Raw genomic sequence first — 12,768 nt, forward strand, 5'->3', positions numbered from 1 at the left:
CTTTCCTTGATGCTTACTTTTGTGTCTGGGTATAGAGCTTGCCAGTTGTGGCTTTCTGCTTCCTCCTCTCTCCGGCAAGTTATCGAATACTGCGATGTTTGATCCACTACTGTCGGTCATGTTACTTCTGTTGTTCAATTGGGACACCACCGCTAATTCAGTCTGATCAACGCTACTCAAACGTTTCTTATTCTCACGTTTTTAATACCTCTCTTTTGTGTTCTCAGTTTCCTTACCAGTTGGGTTCTAACATGCGTCTTCCGTACTGCTGCTGCCAATTTGCTGATTGACGTTCGGTTCCCAATTTTATGCCCACAGTGTCCCTTTTAAGGGACAAAGCGCTAATTTGCTAAAAATCTTAAAGTTCACTCGTGTGCCCTGGCTCTGATCGCATTTTGGCTTCCTACACCTATCTAGTTGCTCTGTTTCTCGTTAAAACCTAGGGTAAATTCAGACATTCAGCCAGTTACCAGTCCATTTCCAACTAAACAGTTGAGAAACATACTGAAATGTGCCAAAATAGCTTGTGTACCATATGTTTCAAAAACGGCACTACAAGAACAATTGTAAATGGAAAAGATTTGGCGAGAATTCTCCGGAGGACGGCGACCCTGTAGCAGCGCGTTGACGTACTAGTGCGGCCACGAGAGCGGGCCTTGCACCACAGCGTCGGACATATGTTCCTGCGTTGCATTCAGGCGCCCAAAATTTCCGTCGGGAAGCCTGGTGGTCTTTATCCTACGAGGCCACCATCTCTCAGGTCGATCTCGCCATGCTTCTGCTATTCGAGGAACCCGGGTTGCTCATCGGGAAGCCTCGACTTCTATAAACTCCTATACGCCCAGGCACGGGAAATACGGCGTTCTTTCACCGCTTGGGGAGACTGAGAATGCACCCTGCAGCCATCGGTCAACGGCACCGTGGCAAAAAGAAGTCATCGCTGAAACTGCCTCTAGGTCTGCAATTTCGGACTCTGAGGGATCCACCAGAAAAACGCAAGTGTGAACTCTCTCCTTTATTCTCAGAAACTTTGTCTTGCAAGTAGCTGTTGCTGTCAGGTTAGGACATTTCAATAGGATCTTCGTGAGAAGTTTATCTTTTTCTAGTGGTTGGTGCCGCCTGTTTAGTTTGGTGTCCACAACTAAAATTTTTTTGCCTCCTCCCATAATTGTAATGTGTTAGTTTTCTGGAGTGCCACTTTGCTAGGCTTTCTTTGTCTCTTGTGTGCGCACGTTTCGCTCAATAAACTCTCCATGCATATTATGATGCTACCTTGCATTCTTGGATTTTCCCAAAGATCATTTTAGGAAAGAGAAAACCCTACACCAAGGGTATTGATTCATACAATGTTAATAGGCTGTTTTTCTTTACCGCATTGTGCTTATCAGTAGAAAGTTTTCGGTTCTTGGGAAATGCACCAGCGGCGACAACTTGCCGCTGTGAATCCGGGACGGTTATGTTGTTATATATAAAAACATGTATCTAAAGTCACCGGTTTTTGGCTAAAACGTGGCCGTGCGACCTTTTATGTTAAGGTAGTGCATGAATGAGCTCTAAAGCAGCAAATATTTATCTCGAAAGGTTGATTCTGTGCGCCTTGTACATGGCGAGGACTTTGGCTCATAGCACAAATAACTATTGAGCTGACAGTGTTTTCAGCAGCTGCAGTAGCGGCTCAAAACTAAGTCGGATCAGAAAATTTGAACATCAATTTCCGCCACAAGGAGGAGTGGAAATTAGTGTTCAAATTTTTTTTGAAATCGACATACCTGACAATATTTCTAAGTCTCTAACTTGGACAGAATATGCTGGGTTTCTGTATATTACATAGCCATTTTATTCGTCTTTAAACCTACCACACGTTTTGACCACTTTTTAAGTTAGGTGACGTAAGCACTGAACTCGCCGACGTTCATGCGAGAGACTCACTTCACTCTTATGGCATACGTTACTAACAAAGCTGAAAACCGGATCGGCGAAGCATTCTGCCGTTATAGTTTTTCAGACACCGGAAAAATTCCTAATAAAGGTGGCCTTCTTTCGTCTGCGCTATAAAATATAGAATAAAAGCTTGAAGGTGCGCTTTTCATTTCCACGCCTCGTTCACTGTACATGGTTCAACCTCAAGGGCGCAAATAATAGTTGCTGCGGCCGTACTAGTTTCCTGATGGTGGTGAGACCGTGTCTTTTTTTAGGCTTCAGAAACATTGTTTATTACAACCGCCGCTTGGGGTGGACAGCGTGCAGAAGCCTTTCCATATAAGCGCTGTCATGCTCTCGAATAAAATTACTGAAATGGAAGAAACTGTGTCCTCGTCGTGAACACCGCCCAAGCTATGTGCCAGCGTACTTCAATGTTGCTCGGCGGAACTAGTGATAACCATCTGGACCAATTCATTAGACAGTAAAAATCTTTGCAAAGTTTGAAAACTTACTGATTATGGGTTCACAACGCGTGTCGTCTTGACTCCCCTACTCCTATTGGGACCAGAAGAAAGCCAGTTAGCCCACAATATTTTCCGGGTTGTGCACACAAACCTGCCATGCTTCCCGCATCAACCAAGGAACAACGCCATACATAACCGCTGAGTAAACAGCACTGACAGCGCAAATACAATTATGTGAAGAGCACCAACCGGCAATGCGTTGCTGAAGCCCCAAAGCCTACTTTTCCTCCATACCGCCAGTCCCTGTCTAGGGCACAAATATTCGCAAACAAAGCATATACCTTGCTGTCGAGAGTTTGTACTTTATCAAAAAATAGCTAACTCCCAGACAACCTGGCTGTCTTTCAAGAAACCACATTTGCAATTACGACACACCTAACATTTTCAAACAGTTCTGGATAGGTGCAGCCTTCTCCACGAGCCGCGACCAGTTCCTTAAAACGTCAGTATCACCATGTACTTCTGCAATACATAGCCGCATGTCGGGGACAATTGTCAACTACCGAAAAATTACGTATTGTCGTTTAAAACAGACCTCATTAAAGTGGCATGACCGTAAATAACCAGTGGCTGTCAAGATGATTCCTCTTGGACGTAAATGACGTAAATGACGTAATTTGCTCCTGGACGTAAATGACTTTCGAATTGCTGATTGACCGTAGCAGCTTAGTAAACAAAACAAAGCACTACCGAATGGCTAAAAAAATTTCCCTCTACAATGAGCACAATTGAGAAGGTGCCCGCGTACGGATTCCTCCACATGGTTGGCAGCACATTTGGCACTAAGAAGGCCCACCTTGAGAGAGTTTTATAGCAAGAATATTTTTACTGCGACAATAAAGCATCCCTTTTTAACTATATGTGTTTATTACACAACGCGGTCTTCCGACCGCTTCTAATTATAGTGAACCTTTCCAGGGCAGTCACCGTGGTTTTGAGGTTTCTGCTATTAGGATGCCTTTTGAAATTTCTTTCTGGGAAAAACATAAAAAACATCCCCAACCAAAAAAAATTCTTACCTCCAAAAATTTTCCCCAATGTGGTTTCCCTATCAGGATACACCAGACTTAAATGAGCCATGAAGAGAAAAAATACAACTTCGTTTAATTTGAAAAAACTGAAATTCAGTATCTCACTAGGCGCCATTACAGACTCAAAAGATGTTTTTTTTAAAATAGAAATGCAAGAAGTATTTAAAAACTTTCAAATTTTGCGCCAAAGTGACGTGTTTTCAGCAAGAATGACGTCAAACGGGCCAACAATAAAACATAATTTTCAGTGCGTTAACTGCAAGTTAGCATTCAAGTGATACGATCAAATGAAAGTAGAGGCCCCATTACAAATGTCCAGTCCTGTGTCGTCGCGACAGATCAGTTAGGCAGCCGCCAATCGCACAAACAAGGTTCCGTGAAGTCATAGATAGGCTGCGGGAAATTTGCTAGGGGGTCGCGACTACTTCACACGTTTTCTTTCATATCTCTGTTATTTTTTCAAAGATTGCGATGATATTTGTATCCTTGTTATCCGGACTAAGCATTCTTTCTAATAAAAACAACTTGTATTTTGCCTTCAGGGCTCCTTTAAGAAGAGACAGACCAAGCTGGGTAAAACAGGTAGGAGCGACCTCCAGGCTGCAGAACTTCGTCGTATTTTTTCCGAGCACTCGCTTATCTTTGACGCAGTTGAAGCTCCAAATAGCATAAACATGCTCAAATAACCCGAACATTTTGAGAAACTCTAACACGTACTTCGTAATATCAACTTTATGGTAAATAAATTTCGGGTCGGGGTTTTGCTTTGGGCCATGGCAGATCGTATTTTCGCTCATATCGATGGCAAAAATCCTCTCTACGTCCTCAGAGCAACTCGGAAGAAGCACTAATTTAGTCAACGCACCACATCCGGAGACTACGTCAAGAAACACACGGCGTTTTTTTCTTAATTCACTTTCGAACGTCATGGCGACGAACTTCAGTAGTATTGGCACCAAACGGAATACCTCTTGTACATTGCTGGAATAACCTTCGGCACCGTAGTTTCTTTCAACGTGAATAGTGTCAAATGAATTAGGATTGCTGCGGCGCCCTTTCAGGTCACAGAAGCGAGTTACTACTGGCAGGCAAATAAACAAGAGCTCCAAGGGATAAGGCCGGAGCGGAAAACAACCCTAAAGCTCCGCTAAACAAAGCTGCTTAGTGTCATGGTGACTGTAATTAAACACATGGCAGGATTCAAATATAGTGCAGCTTGCCTTTTTGCTTTTGCTTTTCTTTTGTATATCTATTTTCTCCGCGTTCCTTTGGCGAAATTGATGCACAGTAATTATGGGCAGTCTGATTCCTTTTTTCTCAAGACACCAGCTTTTGTTACAGTAAGCCGATTTACTTGAGGTGCAAAATGTAAGCGCACCTTGCTTTATTGCAGTGTCCGGTCAAATTATGCACCGCTGGTGCCAGACCACGTTCCGGTGTTTTTACGGTAAAGAGTACTTGTATCTGTGATAGCAAAGGGGGTGTGCATTTTTCCTGTGTGGTTTTATTACCGCGAAATCTCAATTATTGGTTGGCGCTCTCTGATTCTATTGGGAACTGTAGAAGTCCGAGATGGCTTCAATTTTTGTACTTGTAGTGCTTGTATTTAGGGTATTACCGAAGCGGGATACTAAGCATTACCTGAGTATCCTGAAGACTCTGTTCAATCGTGTGCGCCTTTAGTCGCAGTCTTCTTTCGCTTCACGATAAGTAATAGATTTTTACAATTGCAGTGTTTCAAAAGTACCTAACCTTCCTACGGTCATGGTCCCTACTGCCCGACAAGACTGTGCCAGAGCTTACCCACATTCATAACCGATAATAAGGAGTTTTGGTTTGACAGCAGTCCGCTAAACCAAACGTAGAACACAACTTTATCACCTGTTTTTTTATATAACCATGCTTGGGATCCACTTGCTGAGGCATAAATGACGAGAAAACTCATTTTATACACATTCAACTCTGCCGCGAGTGCGAGACAAGAGAGTCGAGGACTTTTTCGCATATAATGCGTACACAGCTTTGTCTACGCGAGAAAATATAGAATCAAAAACTCTAAAAGCAAACCAAAAGTTTATGCGTGTTACTTGCAATCAGAACGATGATGTCTATTGAATTGTGTGGTGGGAAGCTCCAAAGATTTGACAAGCTTTTTTTCTCAAGTTGTAATGCTGCGCTCTATGTGATGGCAGAGGTACTAGTGTGGCTGCAAATTCGAAGCAGGGAGATTTGTGCGTGCCGGTGTTTTTTGCTAAACCTGGATGCCTGAGCTCCAGAATAATATTCTCCCGCATCGTGAGCACGGACAACATTTCCTGAGCATCGACAACATTTTCAGTTCTTTGCTGCGAACAGTAGGTGTAACTCAGTGGTTAGAGTGGCTATCTCTATGCATAAACAGCGGCCAATGAAATACAAAACGCGTTCTTTTTGTCAAAAAGCGGTGTTCTGTTCTTGTTGAACTTTACTTACGTACGATATATCGAGCATAAACCGTAAGTATTCTCAACACCAGCTAACCAACTACTGCTGCAAATTTCAATTTTAAATATCACGCACAGTTTGCGTGTTCACGGCTGTATTGTACGCAAGTACAGAAGACGAATGTTAATGATTCTGAAGAAGAACTACTGTGGCTAAAAATTATTTTCTGTAATTCTGTAAAGTTCTAGCATTCGTCAAGAGGTGAATGCTGCCTCTGACAGCTATATATAATGACAGATTCCAATTACATTCAGAGTGTTGTATATCATGCTATGATATGGCACGTACACTTGTTTAATATTTATAGGTTAACATTTGTCGTAAAGGAGTTGCAGGTCAATGTTACTCTGTACAATCGTTTACAATTTTCTTGGTTGTTTTAAAATGTCCCTGTTGTCTAAATTTAGACATTGAAGGGTTGTTTGTGTATACCTAGGTCTCTCTCGTTCATATCAACGTACGTGTGTGTATTCTTGACACAAACTTGTCCGTGAACTCGAATGAGTTTGAGTGCACATTCAAAGCAAATATTGCTATTTGTTACATTATTTATACTTAAAAATTGGCGTGTCTCCAAAGGTTTATAATTATTGCAGGCGTACTGGGGCAGCCAACGTGAGGCAGAGTAGCAGCTCTAGTTGCAGAGACCGCTTAATCTACCGATAAAATAAGGGTCCGAGGAGCGCTACAGCCTGTTTTACGTTTGTGTTTTAGCGCCAAAATTTATTCTGGGGTTTAGTTAGGCTTCCACGCATTCATGATAAGCTGGAAATATAAGTACACTGCAGATTATCATGACGCCTTTAAGGATTGTTTGAAGAACTTTCGCACATCTTCAATAGGACTTGGTCATCATATCTCCTTCTTTTTGTGGACTTCAGGCTAAGCGTGATGCCCATGTGCGCTCTGGGTTTAAAACAGAAAAGTTTAAACTGCCAAGATTTTTCACGGCAGGGGAGCGAGCACAGGAAATACTTTTGCCTCCTAATAAACGTGTGTCCAAGTCGTTTCCTTATCTATGGAAGCACACGGACGTACCACGGTGGGCTATTCTTCTGGTGAGGCTCAGAGCAGAAGTTTTAGGCTCAATCAGGATGCCATCGTGATTCCAGTTTTGGTAAAGATCAACCTTGGTTTGTTCTCTAAAAAAACTATACTGAATACATAACGTTGTGAAGAAAGCATAATTGGAAGAACCTAGACACGTAATTTTTGGTGTACGAATTGTTCGAAGGTCAGTATTAAGGCACATTTGAAGAACTAGAAGATAGGCAAATGTCGTTCTAGTCGTTCTAGACTAGTACACTCTACTGAAAACAGTCCTTGACATTAGGTATTACGAGCATTTAAAATTCTGAAATCTTTTTCCCTTACGTCAGAAAACGTACTAAAATATTTGAAGGTTTAACAAACAATGAAGCGCATCGCTAATGTAATCTAGAATTCTAAACATGCGTTACCAGTTGCTGCAAATTGTCGACTCTCAAAACACACTTTTCTAATTGCCGCACGACTCTGTCACGGCCGCTGGATGGAGATACTGAGCAGCACCCACAAAAACGTGATTATTTTGCACCAATCCGCCCTCCGTGGACACAGTGCATTACGATCTAACGATTTTTGTCGGCACCAAACACCACAATAGTTTCGTCTTTACAGGTCCACCCAAGCTAAGCAAAATAGCAAAAAATCCCCTCCCCGAATTCTGTTATAATGAAAGGAATATTTTGATGGAATAGGCACTATTAGGAATTCATGCACCAGTGCGTGTGTGCGGTTTGTGCGCAGCGCTCTACCACTACCGGTACTTTCGAACTGGTTTGTCACCGCAGTACCATGGACCAAACCACGTTTTAGCTCACGACAACCCTACATGGCTCCGCATGAGACGCGGACCAAACCACGTTTTAGCTCACGACAACCCTACATGGCTCCGCATGAGACGCGCACTCGTCTACGTTTTTATGCAGACGTAGAATAACACTAGCGGTGCTGAAAACTGAAAGGCACCGGAATGTGTCAGCTGTGCACATTTCTTTGTTGTTCACTTTGAAGCATGGTGCACCCCTCAATGCCTCCGCATGAGAGACTCGCTCTTTTCTTTTTCTTCGTAGCGAGGGCAACACTAGCACTGCTGAGGAATTATCTTAACGTCTCTGGAGTGTTCCGCCGGTTGTGAACCCTCTTTTTATGTTTATAATTTTGACCGCCCACGACCTCTGTGCTCCTGATAATAACCGTCACTGCCCGTCTTTTAGGTATTTTATCTCGCCTTGTTAACCCAAAGTTTAACCTCGTTTTGGCTACTTTGTTTTGTAGCAAGCACTGAACTTTGTATTTTTGCTGTAGACCAGCTTTATGGTAAATTGCTACTGTTCTGGATGGTAGAGAAAGCATGTTCTTCTCACTTCTTGTGCACCGAACCTAAAGATAACAAACTACAATAACCTTCAATTATTCCCCCTACTATCTCAAAAATGTGACTCGACACGCGCAAAGGACGCGACCAAATTACGCAAAACACGCTTTCATGGTTCCGTTCAGAAAAATAATAAAGAAAACTGGGCAAGATTGTGGTTTACGTTTATAAAAAAGACATATAAACCAAGGTAAACAACTATTACACAAAGTCAATGTGTGGGCACTGGCATACCTTATACATTCTTCCTGTCAGCGTGTTTTATTCTTAAGTTACAGTGGATCTTTGAACGTTTCACTGATGATGTATATTCAATCACAAAGCACTGCTGGAAAGCACACTTTCTTGACCATGATGATGACTGTGGGTGAAGTGAAAGGAAAGAAGTACTCCAGTGGAAGGAATCAAACCCGGGTCCTTTACGTTATGAAGGCGTTATGAACAAGATGCGCCGAGGGAGAACGTAAGTGCTCTGCGCTCTAATTTTATTTAGAAATAAAACGTTCTTTCTCTGTTCTCAATGCAATAACAGTTCTCACACTAAGTGTTTCACCGGGCGGTATGAGGAGCTGCTTCAGTTGAAGTCTGGGAGACGTCTTTTTGTGTGCAACAAGCGTGATTGGGACTGTTTTATTGCCAGAAGTAGACCTGCCAACGACTACGCCGAGCGTTCGTCGGATGCCCTGTCCCCTCTGTGGTTCTCTCTGCCGACGCGGCGGCGCTGGAGGCGGTGGACATTGAAGAGGAGCTTGTTTGCCTGCCTAAGCTACTTCGCACTGAAGAAGGGCGAATCTCTTTTCTCATGGACCAAGTAGCCAATCCGGAATAAGAGAACAAGAACGAGGGCAAAGAATTACATCGGCCGAGGAAAGACACGCAGGAATTATGCAGATGCTTCAGTGAAAAATCTATCTTGTCGAAGCTCTGAAAGCTGGTGTTGTTGCGTGGTTACCCTCTGCCGGCAGCAAGCCCTGCCAGAGTGACCTTTATTGCCATCGCGACTTTTATTGGCCACCCCGCGAACCAACAACGACTCAAGAGGCACATTTCTTTAACACCGAAACCTATATACCCCTTTTTTACAAATTCCGGTTCGAATTGTTTTGCCATTGTAAAGAATTCTCCTAGATTTCTTTTAACAATGTACAAAAACTACGCAGAAATAAATAGGAAGGTTGTTCATCTACTTAAATCCAGCAAAAAAGGTTCACCCTCAAGGTTCAAAATAACTTTCTTATCGAGCGCTTGCGGCACATTCCTATAAAGTAATACTCTCGAATTTTGTCAAAGCCCTTCAATCAAACCAGTTTTTCACATCAACGCATCATTGTTTGTGGAAATCATTGTCATATATACACAGCTGGTATCTAACCCCGACAAGTTACATCGTACATTGGCCAATCATTGAAAGCTGTCTGTTTTACTTTAGACATTCATAAAGCCATCTATAAAGTGCGCCACAAACAGCTACTCCACAAACTTAGCCAGCTTAACCCTGGTAACACCATCAGGAAGTGGTATTTTTTATATTTGCTGGCACTTCATTTGAGCTATTATGACTATCACTAATCTGTGTTTCCTCCGTGAGAGCCGTTTTAGTTCCCATTTATATTAGAGTTTCAAGTTCTTTTATATCTTCCAGTGTTTGCTTGCAAGAGACTGCAGATTTTTTATGAAGTTGTTATGAAGTGGGCCCGAGAACGCGGAAGGCGGCTGCCGGTGTGACTGGGCTGGTACACCAACGTCGTACGCGTTACCGCCGCTTAGGGTGTTCCTTTTCCACCGGGAGTACGGGACACCGCGAGCCCCACCAGGGTTTGTTTAGGATCAGCTGGTGGTGCATGAAACAGAATCAGCTTCTGTGCGACGGTCGGTGTGTGCCGGCGTGGAAAGGGGTGTTGCGCTGAATAGTGTGCAGTGCGAGACAGGAAGGGGTCAGTGTTGTTTGGCGAACACTTAGTTGTTAGCGTGTTATGCTATGTGTGTGTAGGGATCGCTCAGAGGAGAATTATTGTTAGTTTTTCCTGTACTGTCATTCTCCCTGTTTTTCTCATTTGTTTTTCTGTGCATGTGTTGGTTGCATTCATCTGTCGTAAGGCGTGTGATTTGCGAGTAGCGCAGCTTAGTAGTTAACGCTGCCTTTTTGGGAATAAGAGCTGCTGTTACAGCACGGTAGGAGTTTACCTCTGGGCACAAAGGCCAGTGTCTCCAAGTATTTGAATTCGTTGGCATGTGGTCACGGTGGGCCATGGAATGTGCAAGTGGGGCCCGCTTAAGGCGCTTGTGTGCGAACCAGTGTCTGAAGTACTCAAAAATCAACTTTCAGTACATCGCTTGTGGACAGCAAGTGAACCGCAACCGGGACGAACAATCAGTTGCGCATTCTGAAAGAATCGCCGACCGTGCGTGCGTGAAGAGACGCTGAAGTTTCTTTACCGTTTTGTTATCTGTACAGAACTAACCTCATTTTGTGAGTTTGGGTTTGTTTGGGTGTATGTTTCCTTACTTAGAGTGAAAGAATGATCCTTCAAGCGCTTAAACTTTAAGAGTGTATGATGTTATTCATTTAGTTGTCAGGTTTGAACATTTACTCCCTTCGTGGGGTTGGTTGCCTTTAATGGTAGAGGGTGCCACGAGTTTGTTTTCACGGGCCTTGTAGTTGAGCGTTTTCGTTTATTGTTGGATGCTGCGGAAGCCACGGCTAGCCCAAGACAGTAAGTGTGCCGTGTGGTATGTGTTGTTGGTGCAGCTGGCCAGCGGTTAGAGTTGGTAGTGTTGGTGTGTGCCGTCGTATTGTGGTAATGTCCTATGCGGCGGAGAATGTTATTAGCGTGCGTATTACCCGGGAGGTTTCGCGTGCGACTTGCGTAACTGCTTGAGTGTGTTTTGTTTAGTTCTTACTCTGCGGTAAGACAGAACGTGCAGTGACAGTTAATTTTGTACGTACAGCTAGTGTACCGACTACATCCTTAATGCGGAGGTGTTAAGTTCGGGCCCCTCACTTCATAATGAAAGCCGCCGGTGGCTCATTTATCGGCGTCGCCTCCACTGGTGGCTGTCACGCGGCGTTCCTTTCATGCAACCCCGGGGGAGGCGAAGTTCGGGGCCGGCCGAGTGAATGTTTTGAGCCCTTTCTTTTGTGTAGCAAAAGACGGGGGGCTTAGCCCGAGTATCTCGGTTGGTATGCGGTCGCTCGGTTTTTGAGGATTTGCGAAGCCGGCGTTGGCACTGTTCGTCGATGGTTTGTTCGCCTCGAAGATGGTCGCCAGCGCTTGAATCGGCTCTCCCAGTGGGACAGACGGCGGGCAGCGGCGCCCCTTATTCTGAGAGGGGATTAGCAACGACTCCCTCATTGTCCCGGTGCGGGCGCAGACGAGGCGCCCAGGCGCGGCCGCGGTAAGAGGTTAGCCTTGCGAAGACCGCTCTAAGCCTTCGGCTTGGCTGTTAAGCAGATGCCGCCCGCTCAACGTAATGGTGTGTCCACTCCGAGCGGTCAGTGATTTTAGGTCACAGATGTCCTGCATTTGCTTGTCGGGTGCAATAGCCTGCGTGGGAAACGCATTATGAGTGCATGAGAGAGAGCCTTGCGTCACGTCTCTGCAGGTGGGGACATGTGTGGGAATGGCTGGTCCGTGTGGCCAGCCAATCCCACACAATGGTTTATATAATTGTTTTGAAAGGGTGTGTAGCTCTTTCTTGAACGCCCCCTTTAGAGGCGTGGTTATTGGCATCAAAACCGGAGTGTTGGGTTTTATCGGAGGTCGGTCGAGAGGGATCGAGCAGTTTAGATCTCGGCCGAACAGGCTGCTGCTGGCAGAGTGACAATGTAACCATCATTCTGACCTGATGTATACTTGGAGTAATGTAAATAGTGTAAATAAACCTAATATCCAGCAAGGAAGGCATTCCTCATCCCTCAACCATTTCAAGCATCGGTCGCCGGTCATCGGAGCGAGTCGAGATTGTCCTCTCGGCTCGCGCAGCAAAGAGCATCACTACTGTTTTTTCCTCATTCGGCAAGAAGATAGAGAGGCGAAATTTAACTCAGGCTCTCCACGACGACTCTAGTGACAGCGAGTTCTTATAGATTTGGGTAAATTAGTTATTTTTGTATAAAGGGTGGCACATTCTTTGGGGCGTGATTTTTTGACATTGCCACAGAAAAAAATATTTTGAATTTACACATTTGCGCCACAACCATGAATCTGAGCCCCATTTACAATGTACACCAAACGCCCAAAATTACACGTTAGTGCGTTTATGTGGAATTGTTTGCTTGAATATTTTGCTCTTTCATGGTCCTGAACGGCACCGAAAACCTGTGGCCGCTACCAACTGTGTTGGGCAGTATTCTAGGAGTTGTGATAAAGAAACATAAAGTTAGCCA

Source organism: Haemaphysalis longicornis, unplaced genomic scaffold, assembly GCF_048455015.1.
Source record: "Haemaphysalis longicornis isolate Haplotype H1 unplaced genomic scaffold, Haemaphysalis longicornis Haplotype H1 scaffold_6, whole genome shotgun sequence".
Taxonomy (NCBI): domain Eukaryota; kingdom Metazoa; phylum Arthropoda; class Arachnida; order Ixodida; family Ixodidae; genus Haemaphysalis; species Haemaphysalis longicornis.